At 54.0% G+C, this 20,190-nt stretch overlaps 1 protein-coding gene across 2 annotated transcripts in view; it reads left to right on the forward strand.

Annotated features, from left to right (window-relative positions):
• Window positions 1-4,467: 4,467 nt before the first annotated feature.
• LOC147725702 (rho-related BTB domain-containing protein 2-like) overlaps window positions 4,468-20,190 on the forward strand; it is a 595,476-nt gene continuing 579,753 nt past the window's right edge. Inside the window, exon 1 of one of the 2 annotated variants that reach the window (XM_086964380.1) lies at window positions 4,468-4,601. The gene's annotated coding sequence lies outside the window, so the exon portion shown is untranslated. The remainder of the gene's footprint in view (window positions 4,602-20,190) is intronic. The other variant, XR_015309799.1, reaches the window with a different exon arrangement.

The following is a 20,190-nucleotide window of genomic DNA, read 5'->3' on the forward strand; positions in this document are numbered from 1 at the left end:
ATTGTTATGTTTCATAGTTCCACTAACCCCACCACCGGACGGCGTATAATGTTAGATATTTCCTCTAGTCACCCCTCCCCCCTGACTGGTTATGTTTCATTGATCCTCTCGGTCCACCCCCGGACTAATTAACATTTGTTTCATTGTATCGCTGGACATCAATTCCAGAGTCAATATATTTATTTGCTGCTCTAGACTATTTCCAATTGATTACATTTAATTGTGTCCATGGCCCGCCCGTGGGTTGATTATAAGGTCATTGTTCCTCTAACATCAACCCTGAACTTCTTATATGTTTCAGTGTTCCACTAGCTCGGCCCCCCACACAGACTGATTATAACATTTTCCATTGTTTTGTTGTCTCCGCCCCTGAACAGATTAGAATATTTTTCATTCTTTCGCTAGCTCCTCCCCCAGACTAATTATAACATTTTCCATTGTTTTGTTGGCTCCGCTCCCGAACAGAGTAGAATATTTTCCATTCTTTAGGTGGCTCACCCCCTCCCCAGACTCATTATAACATTTTCCATTGTTTTGTTGGTTCTGCCCCCAAACAGATTATAATATTTGCTATTGTTTCGCTGGCTCCTCCCCCAGACTGAACATATATTCCCTTGTTTCGCTGGCTCCGCCACCGGACTGATATGTTTCACTGCTCCGCTAACTCTGACGCCAGACTGATGATACATTTTCCATTGTTTTATTGGTTCCGCCGCCAGATTAGAATATTTTCCATTGTTTCACTGGCTCCTACCCCAGACTGATAACATTTTCCATTGTTTTGCTGGCTCCGCCCAGAACAGATTATAATATTTGCTATTGTTTTGTTGGATCCCCTGCCAGAGTAGAATATTTTCCATTGTTTCACTGGCTCCTCCCCCAGACTGATAACATTTGCCATTGTTTTGTTGGTTCTGCCCCCAAACAGATTATAATATTTGCTATTGTTTCGCTGGCTCCTCCCCCAGACTGAACATATTTTCCCTTGTTTCGCTGGCTCCGCCACCGGACTGATATGTTTCACTGCTCCGCTAACTCTGACGCCACACTGATGATACATTTTCCATTGTTTTATTGGTTCCGCCGCCAGATTAGAATATTTTCCATTGTTTCACTGGCTCCTACCCCAGACTGATAACATTTTCCATTGTTTTGCTGGCTCCGCCCAGAACAGATTATAATATTTGCTATTGTTTTGTTGGATCCCCTGCCAGAGTAGAATATTTTCCATTGTTTCACTGGCTCCTCCCCCAGACTGATAACATTTGCCATTGTTTTGTTGGTTCTGCCCCCAAACAGATTATAATATTTGCTATTGTTTCGCTGGCTCCTCCCCCAGACTGAAAATATTTTCCCTTGTTTCGCTGGCTCCGCCACCGGTCTGATATGTTTCACTGCTCCGCTAACTCTGACGCCGGACTGATGATACATTTTCCATTGTTTTGTTGGTTCCGCCGCCAGATTAGAATATTTTCCATTGTTTCACTGGCTCCTACCCCAGACTGATAACATTTTCCATTGTTTTGCTGGCTCCGCCCAGAACAGATTATAATATTTGCTATTGTTTTGTTGGATCCCCTGCCAGAGTAGAATATTTTCCATTGTTTCACTGGCTCCTCCCCCAGACTGATAACATTTGCCATTGTTTTGTTGGCTCCGCTTCGAACAGATTATAAAATTTGCTATTGTTTTGTTGGTTCCTCCGCCAGATTAGAATATTTTCCATTATTTTACTGGCTCCTCCCCGGACTATTGATAACATTTTCCATTGTTTTTTGGTTCTGCAGCAGAACAGATTAGAATATTTTCCATTGTTTCACTGGCTCCTACCCCAGACTGATAACATTTTCCATTGTTTTGCTGGCTCCGGCCAGAACAGATTATAATATTTGCTATTGTTTTATTGGTTCACCTGCCAGAGTAGAATATTTTCCATTGTTTCACTGGCTCCTCCCCCAGACTGATAACATTTGCCATTGTTTTGTTGGCTCCGCCCCGAACAGATTATAACATTTGCTATTGTTTTGTTGGTTCCGCCGCCAGATTAGAATATTTTCCATTGTTTTACTGGCTCCTCCCCCGGACTGATGATAACATTTTCCATTGTTTTGTTGGCTCCGCCCCGAACAGATTATAACATTTGCTATTGTTTTGTTGGTTCCGCCGCCAGATTAGAATATTTTCCATTGTTTTACTGGCTCCTCCCCGGGACTGATGATAACATTTTCCATTGTTTTGTTGGTTCCGCAGCAAAACAGATTAGAATATTTTCCATTTTTTCACTGGCTCCTCCCCCAGACTGATAACATTTTCCATTGTTGCAAAGAGATCCGGTAAGAAGATTTATTTAAAATTATAGCACCCACAGCCAGGCGGTCCCGCTGCGTACCAGGATCTCCACCAACTGATCATCGTTGGTGGAATCCTGGCACGCATTGTTCGAGGCCCGACTGTGGAATCACAATCAAATACATAGATAAGCTGCAGGAGGCACCCTCGCGCAACACGTCCAGTTGCAGCACATTACACCGCCCCTGGACTGATTAGAATATTTTCCATTGTTTCGCTGGCCCCGCCCCCGGACTGATTAGAATATTTTCTATTGTATCGCTGGCTCCGCCCCTGGACTGATTGGAATATTTTCCATTGTTTCGCTGGCTCCGCACCCGGACTGATTAGAATATTTTCTATTGTATCGCTGGCTCCGCCCCTGGACTGATTGGAATATTTTCCATTGTTTCGCTGGCTCCGCACCCGGACTGATTAGAATATTTTCAATTGTTTCGCTGGCTCCGCCCCCGAACTGATCCGCCCCCGGACTGATTAGAATATTTTCCATTGTTTCCCTGGTTGATTAGAATATTTTCCATTGTTTCGCTGGCTCCGCACCCGGACTGATTAGAATATTTTCCATTGTTTCGCTGGCACCGCCCCGGGACTGATTAGAATATTTTCCATTGTTTCACTGGCTCCGCCCCCAGACTGATTAGAATATTTTCCATTGTTTCGCTGGCTCCGCCCCTGGACTGATTGGAATATTTTCCATTGTTTCGCTGGCTCCGCCCCCAGACTGATTAGAATATTTTCCATTGTTTCGCTGGCTCCGCCCCTGGACTGATTGGAATATTTTTCATTGTTTTGCTGGCTCCGCCCCAGGACTGATCCGCCCCCGGACTGATTAGAATATTTTCCATTGTTTCGCTGGCTCCGCCCCGGAACTGATTAGAATATTTTCCATTGTTTCGCTGGCTCCGCCCCTGGACTGATTAGAATATTTTCCATTGTTTCACTGGCTCCGCCCCCGGACTGATTAGAATATTTTCCGTTGCTTCTCGGCACGCCCAGGCTCGTGGCTAACTCCGATCCCCATAAAAAACACTATTCGTTTTCTGTCCGTCCTGGCAGTCAGAGCTGGACTCTGTGACGTACTTCCGACTCCGCCCAGAAGGCCCCGCCCTTGAAGACCAGCACACGCACGCACGTCGCGAGACTCCCGTGATCCTGCTTGAAACTGAAGCCCCGCCACCAGTTTCCTTGACAACAGCTGTCACTCCCAACCGGCCTCCTCTCTCAGTCAGGCTCCGCCCCCGTAGGCAGGGCGCAGCCAATCACCGTCTCCGCCCCTACCCCCTCCGCGTGCGCTTGAGTTTTGTTACCGTTATTAGCCCCGCCCTCGTGGAGTCGCTTACACTGGCCCCGCCCTACTCAGCTCACAGATTGGCTCGTTAAGAGCGACCCTGCCCCTGTCCGGCCTGCCTGTACCCGCCTTCCCTTGTGATTGGGTTGAAGGCCTGCCTTTTGCCGACTGATGTGCACGTGAACCCGACCGTGCCTGAGGCTCCACCCATTCGCATTTGTTTACCACGACTGGCACCACCCTCGCAGCTGTCTTTATTTCTTAGCCCCGCCTTCTTCTTGACAGGCCCCTCCTATCCCTTTGTTTTCGTTTTTTTTACCCCCGCCTTTTCCTGTGTTTTCTCTTGTTCGTAACTCCGCCCACTCTCGTAGTCCCGCCCCTCCATGTGAGTACTAACCAGGCGAACTCACCACTCAGGCCCCGCCTACCCCCCCCCTTTTGGTTCTCCTTTTCCATGACCCCGCCCCACGCTTGCAGGCCCCGCCTCTCCTCTCTGTTATCTATGTTCCTGATCCCGCCATCCTAAGCAGGACCCTCTCCACCCTATTACTTCCATTGGAGTTTGCCTCGCCCCTCTGTCACGAGCTTTGCCTCTCCCATAGGTGCTCCATGTCCCCGACCCCGCCCCTGCTGGCCCTACCTCTCCCACAAGTATCCATTCTTCGTGACTCCGCCCTTCCTCCCGAGGCCCCTCCTCTGATTGGTTTTCCATGCCCCTTTACCCCGCCCTCTCTCCAGTCTCCGCCTCTCTCATTGATTTTCCGTGCCTCTTGACCCCGCCCACTCCACAGCGCCCGCCCTCCCTTGGCCCCGCCCCTCCTCGCCACGCCCCGGGCCTGCTGGCAGTCGGGGCTCCGGCGGCGGCGCACAATGGAGAGCGGCGGCCGCGGCGGGAGGAGCGAGCGGCACCGGGGGGCGGCGGGGGCCGGGGAGCAGCGCCTGCGGGGCCGGAGAACCGCCTGAGGTGAGCCCGGGGGAGCCGAGGCCTGTGACTGCCAGGGGGGGCGGGGCCTGAGCACTGGGAGTGAGGGGGGCACTGACACCCCAGGAGGGGGGGCACTGACACACTGACAAAGGGGGGGCACTGACACGGGGGCACTGACACCCGGGGGGGGGGCACTGACACCCGGGGGGGGGGGGGAGCACTGACACCCGGGGGGGGGGGGGCACTGACACCCCAGGAGGGGGGGCACTGACACGGGTGTGAGGGGGTGTGAGGGACACTTTACTGAGGGGGTGTGAGGGACACTGTACTGAGGGGGTGTGAGGGGCTGTACTGAGGGGGTGTGAGGCGCACTGAGGGGGTTGAGGGGCACTGTACTGAGGGACACTGTACTGAGGGGCACTGTACTAAGGGGTTGGTACACTGTACTGAGGGGGTGTGAGGGACACTGTTCTGAGGGGGTGTGAGGGACACTGTACTGAGGGGTGTGAGGGACACTGTACTGAGGGGGTGTGAGGGACACTTTACTGAGGGGGTGTGAGGGACACTGTACTGAGGGGGTGTGAGGGACACTGTACTGAGAGGTGTGAGGGACACTGTACTGAGGGGGTGTGAGGGACACTTTACTGAGGGGGTGTGAGGGACACTGTACTGAGGGGGTGTGAGGGGCACTGTTCTGATGGGGGTGTGAGGGGCTGTACTGAGGGGGTGTGAGGCGCACTGAGGGGGTTGAGGGGCACTGTACTAAGGGACACTGTACTGAGGGGCACTGTACTAAGGGGTTGGTACACTGTACTGAGGGGGTGTGAGGGACACTGTTCTGAGGGGGTGTGAGGGACACTGTACTGAGGGGGTGTGAGGGACACTGTACTGAGGGGTGTGAGGGACACTGTACTGAGGGGGTGTGAGGGACACTGTACTGAGAGGTGTGAGGGACACTTTACTGAGGGGGTGTTTGGGGCACTGTTCTGATGGGGGTGTGAGGGGCTGTACTGAGTGGGTGTGAGGCGCACTGAGGGGGGTTGAGGGGCACTGTACTGAGGGACACTGTACTGAGGGGTTGGGACACTGTACTGAGGGGGTGTGAGGGACACTGTACTGAGGGGGTGTGAGGGACACTGTACTGAGGGGGTGTGAGGGACACTTTACTGAGGGGGTGTTCGGGGCACTGTTCTGATGGGGGTGTGAGGGGCTGTACTGAGGGGGTGTGAGGCGCACTGAGGGGGGTTGAGGGGCACTGTACTGAGGGGGTGTGAGGGACACTACTGAGGGGGTGTGAGGGACACTGTACTGAGGGGGTGTGAGGGACACTGTACTGAGGGGGTGTGAGGGACACTGTACTGAGAGGTGTGAGGGACACTGTACTGAGGGGTTGTGAGGGACACACTGTACTGAGGGGATGTGAGGGACACACTGTACTGAGGGGGTGTGAGGGACACTGTACTGAGGGGTTGTGAGGGACACTGTACTGAGGGGTTGTGAGGGACACTGTACTGAGGGGGTGTGAGGGACACTGTACTGAGGGGTTGTGAGGGACACACTGTACTGAGGGGATGTGAGGGACACACTGTACTGAGGGGGTGTGAGGGACACTGTACTGAGAGGTGTGAGGGACACTGTACTGAGGGGTTGTGAGGGACACTGTACTGAGGGGGTGTGAGGGACACTGTACTGAGGGGGTGTGAGGGACACTGTACTGAGGGGGTGTGAGGGACACTTTACTGAGGGGTGTTCGGGGCACTGTTCTGATGGGGGTGTGAGGGGCTGTACTGAGGGGGTGTGAGGGGCTGTACTGAGGGGGTGTGAGGCGCACTGAGGGGGGTTGAGGAGCACTGTACTGAGGGACACTGTACTGAGGGGCTGGGACACTGTACTGAGGGGGTGTGAGGGACACTGTACTGAGGGGGTGTGAGGGACACTGTACTGAGAGGTGTGAGGGACACTGTACTGAGGGGTTGTGAGGGACACCCTGTACTGAGGGGGTGTGAGGGACACTGTACTGAGGGGGTGTGAGGGACACACTGTACTGAGGGGGTGTGAGGGACACACTGTACTGAGGGGTTGTGAGGGACACACTGTACTGAGGGGGTGTGAGGGACACTGTACTGAGGGGTTGTGAGGGACACTGTACTGAGGGGGTGTGAGGGACACTTTACTGAGGGGGTGTTCGGGGCACTGTTCTGATGGGGGTGTGAGGGGCTGTACTGAGGGGGTGTGAGGGGCTGTACTGAGGGGGTGTGAGGCGCGCTGAGGGGGGTTGAGGGGCACTGTACTGAGGGACACTGTACTGAGGGGTTGGGACACTGTACTGAGGGGGTGTGAGGGACACTGTACTGAGGGGGTGTGAGGGACACTGTACTGAGGGGGTGTGAGGGACACTGTACTGAGGGGGTGTGAGGGACACTGTACTGAGGGGGTGTGAGGGACACTGTACTGAGAGGTGTGAGGGACACTGTACTGAGGGGTTGTGAGGGACACACTGTACTGAGGGGATGTGAGGGACACACTGTACTGAGGGGGTGTGAGGGACACTGTACTGAGAGGTGTGAGGGACACTACTGAGGGGTTGTGAGGGACACTGTACTGAGGGGTGTGAGGGACACTTTACTGAGGGGGTGTGAGGGACACTTTACTGAGGGGGTGTTTGGGGCACTGTTCGGATGGGGGTGTGAGGAGCTGTACTGAGGGGGTGTGAGGGGCTGTACTGAGGGGGTTTGAGGCGCACTGAGGGGGGTTGAGGGGCACTGTACTGAGGGGTTGGGACACTACTGAGGGGGTGTGAGGGACACTGTACTGAGGGGGTGTGAGGGACACTGTACTGAGGGGGTGTGAGGGACACTGTACTGAGAGGTGTGAGGGACACTGTACTGAGGGGTTGTGAGGGACACACTGTACTGAGGGGGTGTGAGGGACACTGTACTGAGGGGGTGTGAGGGACACTGTACTGAGGGGTTGTGAGGGACACACTGTACTGAGGGGGTGTGAGGGACACTGTACTGAGAGGTGTGAGGGACACTGTACTGAGGGGTTGTGAGGGACACTGTACTGAGGGGGTGTGAGGGACACTTTACTGAGGGGGTGTTCGGGGCACTGTTCTGATGGGGGTGTGAGGGGCTGTACTGAGGGGGTGTGAGGGGCTGTACTGAGGGGGTGTGAGGCGCACTGAGGGGGGTTGAGGGGCACTGTACTGAGGGACACTGTACTGAGGGGTTGGGACACTGTACTGAGGGTGTGTGAGGGACACTGTACTGAGGGGGTGTGAGGGACACTGTACTGAGGGGGTGTGAGGGACACTGTACTGAGGGGGTGTGAGGGACACTGTACTGAGAGGTGTGAGGGACACTGTACTGAGGGGTTGTGAGGGACACACTGTACTGAGGGGATGTGAGGGACACACTGTACTGAGGGGGTGTGAGGGACACTGTACTGAGAGGTGTGAGGGACACTGTACTGAGGGGTTTTGAGGGACACTGTACTGAGGGGTGTGAGGGACACTTTACTGAGGGGGTGTTAGGGACACTTTACTGAGGGGGTGTTCGGGGCACTGTTCTGATGGGGGTGTGAGGGGCTGTACTGAGGGGGTGTGAGGGGCTGTACTGAGGGGGTGTGAGGCGCACTGAGGGGGGTTGAGGGGCACTGTACTGAGGGACACTGTACTGAGGGGTTGGGACACTGTACTGAGGGGGTGTGAGGGACACTGTACTGAGGGGGTGTGAGGGACACTGTACTGAGGGGGTGTGAGGGACACTGTACTGAGGGGGTGTGAGGGACACTGTACTGAGAGGTGTGAGGGACACTGTACTGAGGGGTTGTGAGGGACACACTGTACTGAGGGGGTGTGAGGGGCACTGTACTGAGGGGGTGTGAGGGACACTGTACTGAGGGGTTGTGAGGGACACACTGTACTGAGGGGGTGTGAGGGACACTGTACTGAGAGGTGTGAGGGACACTGTACTGAGGGGTTGTGAGGGACACACTGTACTGAGGGGGTGTGAGGGACACTGTACTGAGGGGGTGTGAGGGACACTGTACTGAGGGGTTGTGAGGGACACACTGTACTGAGGGGGTGTGAGGGACACTGTACTGAGAGGTGTGAGGGACACTGTACTGAGGGGTTGTGAGGGACACTGTACTGAGGGGGTGTGAGGGACACTGTACTGAGGGGTGTGAGGGGCACTGTACTGAGGGGTGTGAGGGGCACTGTACTGAGGGGTGTGAGGGGCACTGTACTGAGGGGTGTGAGGGGCACTGTACTGAGGGGTGTGAGGGGCTCTGTACTGAGGGGTGTGAGGGGCACTGTACTGAGAGATGTGAGGGACACTGTACTGAGAGGTGTGAGGGACACTGTACTGAGGGGGTGTGAGGGACACTGTACTGAGGGGTGTGAGGGGCACTGTCCTGAGGGGTGTGAGGGACACTGTACTTAGGGGGTGTGAGGGACACTACTGAGGGGGTGTGAGGGACACTGTACTGAGAGGTGTGAGGGACACTGTACTGAGGGGTTGTGAGGGACACTGTACTGAGGGGTTGTGAGGGACACTGTACTGAGAGGTGTGAGGGACACTGTACTGAGGGGTTGGGACACTACTGAGGGTGTGTGAGGGACACTGTACTGAGGGGGTGTGAGGGACACTGTACTGAGAGGTGTGAGGGACACTGTACTGAGGGGTGTGAGGGACACTGTACTGAGAGGGTGTGAGGGGCACTGTTCTGATGGGGGTGTGAGGGGCTGTACTGAGGGGGTGTGAGGGGCTGTACTGAGGGGGTGTGAGGCGCACTGTACCGAGGGGGTGTGAGGGGCACTGTACCGAGGGGCACTGTACTGAGGGGGTGTGAGGGACACTGTACCGAGGGGCACTGTACTGAGGGGGTGTGAGGGACACTGTACTGAGGGGTGTGAGGGACACTGTACTGAGGGGTGTGAGGGACACTGTACTGAGGGGGTGTGAGGCACACTGTACTGAGGGGGTGTGAGGGGCACTGTACTGAGGGGGTGTGAGGGGCACTGTACCGAGGGGTGTGAGGGACACTGTACTGAGGGGTGTGAGGGGCACTGTACTGAGGTCTCCTAGGGGTGTGCAGTGGGTGTGTCCTGGGTGTGTGCAGCAGGTGTGTCCTGGGTGTGTGCAGCAGGTGTGTCCTTGGTGTGTGCAGCAGGTGTGTCCTGGGGGTGCAGCTGGTGTGTCCTGAGGCTGTGCAGTGGGTGTGTTCTGGGGTGCAGTGGTTGTGTCCTGGGGGTGTGTCCTGAGGGTGTGTGCTGGGGGTGTGTCCTGAGGGTGTGTGCTGGAGGTGTGTCCTGGGGGTGTGCAGTGGGTGTGTCCTGGGGTGTGTGCAGTGGGTGTGTCCTGGGGTGTGTGCAGTGGGTGTGTCCTGGGGTGTGTGCAGTGGGTGTGTCCTGGGGATGTGCAGTGGGTGTGTCCTGGGGGTGCAGTGGGTGTGTCCTGTGGGTGCGCAGTGGGTGTCTCCTAGGGGTGTGCAGTGGGTGTGTCCTGGGGGTGATCAGTGGGTGTGTCCTTGGTGTGTGCAGCAGGTGTGTCCTGGGGGTGCAGCTGGTGTGTCCTGGGGGTGTGCAGTGGGTGTGTTCTGGGGTGCAGTGGTTGTGTCCTGGGGGTGTGTCCTGGGGGGGTGTCCTGAGGGTGTGTGCTGGGGGTGTGTCCTGAGGGTGTGTGCTGGGGGTGTGTCCTGAGGGTGTGTGCAGTGGGTGTGTCCTGGGAGTGTGCAGTGGGTGTGTCCTGGGTGTGTGCAGCAGGTGTGTCCTGGGTGTGTGCAGCAGGTGTGTCCTGGGTGTGTGCAGCAGGTGTGTCCTGGGTGTGTGAAGCAGGTGTGTCCTGGGTGTGTGAAGCGGGTGTGTCCTGGGGGTGTGCAGTGGGTGTGTGCTGGGGGTGTGTCCTGAGGGTGTGTGCTGGGGGTGTGTCCTGAGGGTGTGTGCTGGGGGTGTGTCCTGAGGGTGTGTGCAGTGGGTGTGTCCTGGGGTGTGTGCAGTGGGTGTGTCCTGGGGGTGTGCAGTGGGTGTGTTCTGGGGGTGTCCTGTGGGTGTGTCCTGGGGGTTTCCTGTGGGTGTGTCCTGGGGGTGCAGTGGGTGTGTCCTGTGGGTGCGCAGTGGGTGTCTCCTAGGGGTGTGCAGTGGGTGTGTCCTGGGGGGTGATCAGTGGGTGTTTCCTTGGTGTGTGCAGCAGTCAGTCAAGTCAAGTCAAATAATTTATATAGCGCGCTACATACCCAGAGGGTCTCAAGGCGCTTGGGGTAGGGTGGGGAATTACTTGTCGAATATCCAAGTTTTAAGTTGCTTTCTGAATGCTAGGTGGTTCTGAGTGAGGCGAAGGTGAGTGGGAAGTGAATTCCAGGTTTTGGCTGCCGGGTAGGAGAAGGATCGTCCTCCCATGGTGGTCTTGTTGATGCGAGGTACAACAGCCAGGGCTTGGTTGGAGGAGCGTAGTTGGCGGGAGGGGGTGTAGAAGGAAAGTCGTGTGTTGAGGCATTCGGGTCCAAGTTCGTAAAGTGCTTTGTGTGCGTGGGTTAGGAGGCGGAATGTTATCCTCTTATTGATGGGGAGCCAGTGGAGGTTTTTCAGGTGGCTAGAGATGTGGTCTTTACGCGGGATGTCTAGTATGAGTCTGGCTGATGCGTTCTGGATGCGTTGGAGTTTTTTCTGAAGTTTTGCGGTTGTACCGGCGTATAGGGTGTTACCGTAGTCCAGGCGGCTCGTGACCAGTGCGTGGGTGACCGTTATTCTAGTTTCGGTGGGGATCCAGCGAAATGTTTTTTTGAGCATGCGAAGAATGTTGAAGCAAGATGATGAGACGGCGTTGACTTCTCTGTTCATCGAGAGTGAGGAGTCTAGGATGACGCCCAGGTTCCGTGCGTGGTCCGTCGGGATGGGCGCTTTTCCAAGGGCCTCTGGCCACCAGGAGTCATCCCAGGCTGAGGGGGAGGTACCTAAGATAAGGACTTCTGTTTTGTCTGAGTTCAGTTTCAGACGGCTGTGCTTCATCCACTCGGCTACTTCTTTCATTCCTTCATGTAGGTTGGTTTTGGCGGTGTTCGGGTCTTTGGTGAGTGAGAGAATCAGTTGAGTGTCATCAGCGTAGGAGATGATGTTGAGGTTGTGTTGGCGTGCGATGGTCGCGAGGGGGCTCATGTATACGTTGAAGAGGGTGGGGCTGAGTGAAGATCCTTGTGGTACGCCGCAAATGACTTCAGTGGCCTCTGACTTGAATGGTGGAAGGCGGACTCTCTGAGTTCTTCCGGTGAGGAATGAGGTGATCCATTCCAGAGCTTTTCCTTGGATTCCGATGTTTCTGAGGCGTTGTAATAGGGTGCTATGGCAGACTGTGTCGAAGGCTGCGGAGAGGTCAAGGAGGATGAGGGCGACTGTGTCTCCATTGTCCAGTAGAGTTCGAATGTCGTCTGTTGCTGGTGTGTCCTGGGGCTGTGCAGTGGGTGTGTTCTGGGGTGCAGTGGTTGTGTCCTGGGTGTGTGTCCTGAGGGTGTGTGCTGGGTGTGTGTCCTGAGGGTGTGTCCTGAGGGTGTGTGCTGGGGGTGTGTCCTGGGGTGTGTGCAGTGGGTGTGTCCTGGGGTGTGTGCAGTGGGTGTGTCCTGGGGTGTGTCCTGGGGTGTGTGCAGTGGGTGTGTCCTGGGGGTGTGCAGTGGGTGTGTTCTGGGGGTGTCCTGTGGGTGTCCTGGGGGTGCAGTGGGTGTGTCCTGGGGGTGCAGTGGTTGTGTCCTGGGGGTGCAGTGGGTGTGTCCTGTGGGTGCGCAGTGGGTGTCTCCTAGGGGTGTGCAGTGGGTGTGTCCTGGGGGGTGATCAGTGGGTGTGTCCTTGGTGTGTGCAGCAGTCAGTCAAGTCAAGTCAAATAATTTATATAGCGCGCTACATACCCAGAGGGTCTCAAGGCGCTTGGGGAAGGGTGGGGAATTACTTGTCGAATATCCAAGTTTTAAGTTGCTTTCTGAATGCTAGGTGGTTCTGAGTGAGGCGAAGGTGAGTGGGAAGTGAATTCCAGGTTTTGGCTGCCAGGTAGGAGAAGGATCGTCCTCCCCTGGTGGTCTTGTTGATGCGAGGTACAACAGCCAGGGCTTGGTTGGAGGAGCGTAGTTGGCGGGAGGGGGTGTAAAAGGAAAGTCGTGTGTTGAGGCATTCAGGTCCAAGTTCGTAAAGTGCTTTGTGTGCGTGGGTTAGGAGGCGGAATGTTATCCTCTTATTGATGGGGAGCCAGTGGAGGTTTTTCAGGTGGCTAGAGATGTGGTCTTTACGCGGGATGTCTAGTATGAGTCTGGCTGATGCGTTCTGGATGCGTTGGAGTTTTTTCTGAAGTTTTGCGGTTGTACCGGCGTATAGGGTGTTACCGTAGTCCAGGCGGCTCGTGACCAGTGCGTGGGTGACCGTTATTCTAGTTTCGGTGGGGATCCAGCGAAATGTTTTTTTGAGCATGCGAAGAATGTTGAAGCAAGATGATGAGACGGCGTTGACTTGTCTGTTCATCGAGAGTGAGGAGTCTAGGATGACGCCCAGGTTCCGTGCGTGGTCCGTCGGGATGGGCGCTTTTCCAAGGGCCTCTGGCCACCAGGAGTCATCCCAGGCTGAGGGAGAGGTACCTAAGATAAGGACTTCTGTTTTGTCTGAGTTCAGTTTCAGACGGCTGTGCTTCATCCTCTCGGCTACTTCTTTCATTCCTTCATGTAGGTTGGTTTTGGCGGTGTTCGGGTCTTTGGTTAGTGAGAGGATCAGTTGAGTGTCATCAGCGTAGGAGATGATGTTGAGGTTGTGTTGGCGTGCGATGGTCGCGAGGGGGCTCATGTATACGTTGAAGAGGGTGGGGCTGAGTGAAGATCCTTGTGGTACGCCGCAAATGACTTCAGTGGCCTCTGACTGGTGGAAGGCGGACTCTCTGAGTTCTTCCGGTGAGGAATGAGGTGATCCATTCCAGAGCTTTTCCTTGGATTTCGATGTTTCTGAGGCGTTGTAATAGGGTGCTATGGCAGACTGTGTCGAAGGCTGCGGAGAGGTCAAGGAGGATGAGGGCGACTGTGTCTCCATTGTCCAGTAGAGTTCGAATGTCGTCTGTTGCTGGTGTGTCCTGGGGGTGTGCAGTGGGTGTGTTCTGGGGTGCAGTGGTTGTGTCCTGGGGGTGTGTCCTGAGGGTGTGTGCTGGAGGTGTGTCCTGGGGGTGTGCAGTGGGTGTGTCCTGGGGTGTGTGCAGTGGGTGTGTCCTGGGGGTGTGCAGTGGGTGTGTCCTGGGGGTGTCCTGTGGGTGTGTCCTGGGGGTTTCCTGTGGGTGTCCTGGGGGTGCAGTGGGTGTGTCCTGGGGGTGCAGTGGGTGTGTCCTGGGGGTGCAGTGGGTGTCTCCTAGGGGTGTGCAGTGGGTGTCTCCTAGGGGTGTGCAGTGGGTGTCTCCTAGGGGTGTGCAGTGGGTGTGTCCTGGGGGGTGATCAGTGGGTGTGTCCTTGGTGTGTGCAGCAGGTGTGTCCTGGGGGTGCAGCTGGTGTGTCCTGGGGGTGTGCAGTGGGTGTGTTCTGGGGTGCAGTGGTTGTGTCCTGGGGGTGTGTCCTGAGGGTGTGTGCTGGGGGTGTGTCCTGAGGGTGTGTGCTGGAGGTGTGTCCTGGGGGTGTGCAGTGGGTGTGTCCTGGGGTGTGTGCAGTGGGTGTGTCCTGGGGATGTGCAGTGGGTGTGTTCTGGGGGTGTCCTGTGGGTGTGTCCTGGGGGTTTCCTGGGTGTGTCCTGGGGGTGCAGTGGGTGTGTCCTGTGGGTGCGCAGTGGGTGTCTCCTAGGGGTGTGCAATGGGTGTGTCCTGGGGGGGGTGTCCTGGGGGGTGATCAGTGGGTGTGTCCTGTAGGTGCAGTGAGTGTGTCCTGGGGAGTGTGCAATGGGTGTGTCCTGGGGGTGTGCCGTGGGTGTGTCCTGGGGGGTGTGTCCTGGGGAGTGTGCAATGGGTGTGTCCTGGGGGTGTGCCGTGGGTGTGTCCTGGGGAGTGTGCAATGGGTGTGTCCTGGGGGTGTGCCGTGGGTGTGTCCTGGGGGGTGTGTCCTGGGGAGTGTGCAATGGGTGTGTCCTGGGGGTGTGCCGTGGGTGTGTCCTGGGGAGTGTGCAATGGGTGTGTCCTGGGGGTGTGTCCTGGGATTTGCTCGTTTCAGCCTCCTCAGCTCACTCTTTCATTCCTCTCTTTCATCTCTTCCCGAGGCCTGTGACCCCTGCCGCCTCTTCGTGTTTTGTGTCTTCCTTTCAGGCCTTCTTATATCTTCTCTTCACTTGTCTCCTCACCGGTCGCTTCTGAAACTGTCTTCCAGATCTGATCTCCAAGCTCTCCACTTTCTTCCTGTATCTATTCCAAGCCCTTGTCACTGACGGGCCCGAGTTGTGTTCATTCTTTTTCCGTGTTTTTTCGGTATTACATGTGAGGATTTAAAACAGCTGGTGTGCAATGCACATCATTGAGGGGGTTTAATGCGTTACAGCAGGGGCGTAGCTCGGTCATGAGATGGGGCGGGGGGGGGGGATTCATATTTCCAACCATCACGCTGCCATATGATGTTAAAATATGTTGAAGGGGCAGCGGAGAGGGGGGCGGATGCGGATTGACAGAGGTGGCAAGTGAGAGAAACACAATGTGTTGTAAAATAACCGACATTTATGAAGACTTTCAGAACAGAGAGGGAGACCGTGTGTGCGTTTTTGTCTGTGTCTGTGTGTGTGTGGAAAAAGTCCTGGTGAAATCTGACACATCACAGTCCCGACTTAATGCACCGGTACCCAACTATTTACCAGAAATGCATTTATTCAGGGAGGGGTGGGGGGAGGGGGTGTCACTCTGCCACTCTACTGTGCACCACCGCACGCTACGCCATCTGCACTACTACGTTCTATGTCACTGCACTGTACGCTACTCTATTCTACTGTTCACCTCTGTACTCTACGCCACTGCTCTCTCTACCACTCTACTCTATGCCACTGATGTCTACTCCACAGCACTCTATGTCACTGCACTCTACTCCACTCTATTCTACTGTTCACCTCTGTACTCTACGCCACTGCTCTCTCTACCACTCTACTCTATGCCACTGATGTCTACTCCACAGCACTCTATGGCACTGTACTGTACTATGAACCACTCAACTCTGTGCCACTCTACGGCATTACACTCTGCAATACTCCATGCCAGTTTAAACTGTTCTGCACCCTACACCACTTTACTCAAAACCAATGCACACTACGCCACTGCCCTCTGTGGCAATCTACCCTGCACCACTGGACTTTATGCCACTTCACTCTAAGCCACGCAGTTATTATTCACACAGCTTTGATGATGCACCTCGGGCACTGGGCTGACGCAGTTATTCACACAGCTCTAATGATGCACCTCGGGCACGGGGCTGACGCAGTTATTCTCACAGCTCTGATGATGCACCTCGGGCACGGGGCCGACGCAGCTATTCACACAGCTCTGCTGATGCACCTCGGGCACGGGGCCGACGCAGTTATTCACACAGCTCTGATGATGCACCTCAGGCATGGGGCCGACGCAGTTATTATTCACACAGCTTTGATGATGCACCTCGGGCACGGGGCCGATGCAGTTATACACACAGCTCTGATGATGCACCTCGGGCACGGGGCCGACGCAGTTATTCACACAGCTCTGATGATGCACCTCGGGCACGGGGCTGCCGCAGTTATTCACACAGCTCTGATAATGCACCTCAGGCAGGTGCTCACAACTGTTATTATTCACACAACTCTGATGATGCACCTTAGGCACGGGGCTGACACAGTTATTATTCACACAGCTCTGATGATGCACCTCAGGCACGGGCTCACAGCTGTTATTATTCACACAGCTCTGTTGCGCTCTCTAATACTCTTTACTAATAACTCTCTCCTACTCACGATCGACTTCTCACTCTACTGCTTACTGTGTGTGTGGGTGCTAATGCAATAGGTCTCGCATATGTACGTGATGAAGCTATTGGCAATGTAAATGACAATGCCATTTATTTATGATTTAAAAAAAAATACATAATGAGCAATGCCAATAGCTCTACCTTTAATGCTGCCGAGACCATTGCATTGTAAATGCTTGTTACTTTACTCCCATTGTTTCTTTTACTTTTGTATTGAGGCGGTTTACTTGTCTCTTGGTGGTTCCGAAACTCACCAGGTATTTTCTTGGCATTTTGAATTGGCAAGATAACATTTTGATGCATATGCTTTGAGTAAGTTGAACCTGTTTATCCTGACTCTTCCGTTCTTTTTTTGAAAATTTAGAACATCAGATTTCATTAGTAAAACATATTTCCTCTTTTTAGGTTTTATCTGTAAAGGCGGTTTAGTATCCTTCCGCTGGGGTTTGTGATTCAACCATTGGGGATCACATCTGAAATCCGCCCCTGGAGTGTTTCGCCTCATCTTACGGTGTTTGGCTGTATCCGTTCCCCTGCCTAAGGGAATATTTTACACCTGAAACGCCATCTTTCTCATCACACATTTAAATGTATTTATCTCATCCATTCATTACATATACAAAGCAGTCATGTTGGGTCTGGCTTGACAGCACTGCTCTTAGCTGACAATTGGCAAAGCCAATAGGTCTCGCCTTTGGGGCTTTATAAGTGTTTAGCTAGAGCTATTGGTTTTACCAATGTTTGTTAGTTAAGTTGGCGTGTTCAAACCTCACAGAGAATATAGCATGCCTCGCAGAGCAGCACATCTTGACACCCCAGTTTTTTCATCCCACTTAAAGTCTGTCAGTGTATTTACAAACACAGACAGGTTTGTTAGAGGAGTTCACCAAAACTCTTGGCTACTACAGTAATTGGAGTGCTCTCAAGAAACCAAAACAGCTATCTTCAGGCTGTAACCTATTCAATAACAATCCACCCTTAAATGCTTATTTGTCTTTAACATATGCTTTCAACAGTGAATACTTCAGGCCTACTGCCTTCAATATACATTTTCATAATAAACAGATTAGGCCTGTAGCCTTGATCAATAATTTGGTTCCATAACAGAGTCCTACTGTATTAGGCATACTCTTTCCCACAAAGAAAAAGTGGGAATAAAAGCACCATTTTCAGTGAAAGCTTACAACTTCTGCCCACCGAAATGCTGTACTCCAGTTCACCAACATGTAGACAGAGCCAAAGCACCTCTCGGTAGTGTTCTTACATTTTTTTTCTGCCGATCACAAAGTATAGTAACAGTTGCGCGGGCAAGCAAGACCTAAAAAGGATTTTCTATACTGCTCTAAGCGTACCTGCCTGCCAGGAAGCACTGGCTGTCCGATTAAAAGTATGTGCAGCGTTTTTTGTTTTTGAACAAGAACATGGCCACTTCTGGCATATGCTTTCAATAAAAAATGTAATATTTAACTAAAGCTCCAGTCTGCCAAGGCTACTTAGTTGACTTTGCCAAAACTTGCTTTTTTTCTGACAGCCACTTACTTCCCCGCAGCCCCTTCCCTTTAACATGGAATCCAAAATAAAGAAGATTGGCGGAGCACAGGCCAGATCAGTTCTGAAAGCACAGACGTGCAATAAATAATAGCCTGGGCTCATTTTGTGGGAGGGAGTAATGAATTATCGGCAAAGAAGCAAGGCTATGTGCCGAGACACCCTGTGACTGTCTTGAATGAAATCAAGCTTATCTCTGTATGATAATTTGAGAATCGTCATTTACTAAAGAGAAATTCGTAACGTGTGCCGGAATGTGAGGGTAGAGGTAGGACTTTTCCAGATAAAAGGGCAGCTAACAATTGGCTTTTGCATCCTAATGCACTGACCTACGACACACTCGGGACCTGCTGGCCTTCAGAAGACTCCTCCAAACCTGGCTTTTCAATCAGTAGCAGCCCCCTGTTGGACAGGCCACATGAAGGGCTCGCTCCCTCCCCGCATGACAGAGCCCGGACATCAGCTCTCCAGGTGCTACCCACAGAAGCAACCCACACTCCGTCCCCTACGGGACTCCTACCCCCGGACATCTCTGTATCACGGGCCCGGGCCACCGTCAGCACCATTGCCCAGCCCGGCCGCCATCTTGGACACTGCACCACGAGGCCGCATGGCCTCAGCTCGACCCCAACCCTGGGCCTGGCCAGGCCCCGACATCCCGGCACCACCATCCACCCAGGAGGTGAACGGACCACTTGGCAGGTCAATGGGAGAAAGAAGTGTCGATGGCTCTCCCCCGCCAGGTGCCGATCGCCCCCAGCCTCCCCGGGCGCTGGCTCCACCCCCCTGCTGGGTGTCTGGACTCCCTCATCCCGGACCTCCCGACCTCCAAGTGCGAGGGTCCGGACATCAAAGGCCGCCAGACCTATAACTGGGGCAGCTCCAGAGCAGGAAGGCAGTTGTATCCTGGAGTCGAGAGACACCGAGAAGAACTCATCCTTGACGGACTGCTGGCGCTGCCGCAGCCCTGCCTTGTGAACTGTCGTCCTGCCGCTGGCGCTGCCGCGGCCCTCTGCAACCTTCATCCTCGTCGGGACCTGCTGGCGCTGCCGCGACCCGTTGTAACTACCATCTTCGTCGGGACCTGCTGGCGCTGCCGCGGACCGTTGCCACCTTCGACCACCCCGGGACCTGCTGGCGCTGCCGCGGCCCGTCCTTCAAGAACGCCGAGCTCGAGGATTGTGAGCTACCCATCAACGCATCGCAACTACCAGATTGGTAATAAGACTGTCCCGCTACCCCCTTTCCCATCCAAGAGACTAGAATCGAGGGGACCCCTGAGTCCAGACCTCCTTGTACCATTCTACCGTACCCCAAAATTGCTTATAAAGAACGTTAAATCCTATCTTTGTGTGGTGCCTATCTGTGGGGGGGAAGTTACTTGTCTGTACGATCGCTGGAGACGGCTCTCTCCGGAGACCTCTCCTCTTGTCCTCGGCCGACCCTCCAGGTCCCGTCTAACACCCCCCCTCACCCCCTTCAGCGCCTTGAGACCCTCACGGGTATATAGCGCGCTTTACAAATGCATAATTGATTGATTGATTGATTGAATGTCTCAAACCCTATTTTGAGGGTGGGTTCCAGCCTGGGAGGGAGCATTTAATTCCCATGGCACTTTAAGACAAATATTAACACTTCCTGAACTTGTCCACCACCACGTTTCAACAGCATCGATACTCCTTCAATGAAAACAAATACATAGGACCAAAATAAAACGAACAGTCAGCAGAGTTCAAACCGCGCAAACAATCATCAAGTAGACACTGGTGTCGACCAAAAGGACCCAGTCGCACAGGAGAGCCCATCTCTGTTCCCTTTGACTTTTGGAAGCCAGTCCGGGAGGGACCCAGCAAGTGACTGAACGTTACTTATTACCAAATGTGTTGAGTGACCACTCTTATGAGAAGATTTGCCATCAGTGGTAAGTTCATGTGACAGATATGTCCAGTGTTGTGATCAGTTTTAAAGAGTGGGAAAGTAATGGTGGAATATCCTTGTTAAATGTCTTTCCCTAGTGCTTAAATTAAATGCAATAGTCACGAAAAGCATACATTAGCTCCATCACAGACAAGATTTAGAGGTCACATTTTCTCTCCAGTAGCCTAAGTCACAGGGACACAGAATCTGAAACAGGACATCACCCAACGTTTCTAAACGCATCAATGTT

This window comes from Lissotriton vulgaris, chromosome 3_2 (genome assembly GCF_964263255.1).
Source record: "Lissotriton vulgaris chromosome 3_2, aLisVul1.2, whole genome shotgun sequence".
NCBI lineage: Eukaryota > Metazoa > Chordata > Amphibia > Caudata > Salamandridae > Lissotriton > Lissotriton vulgaris.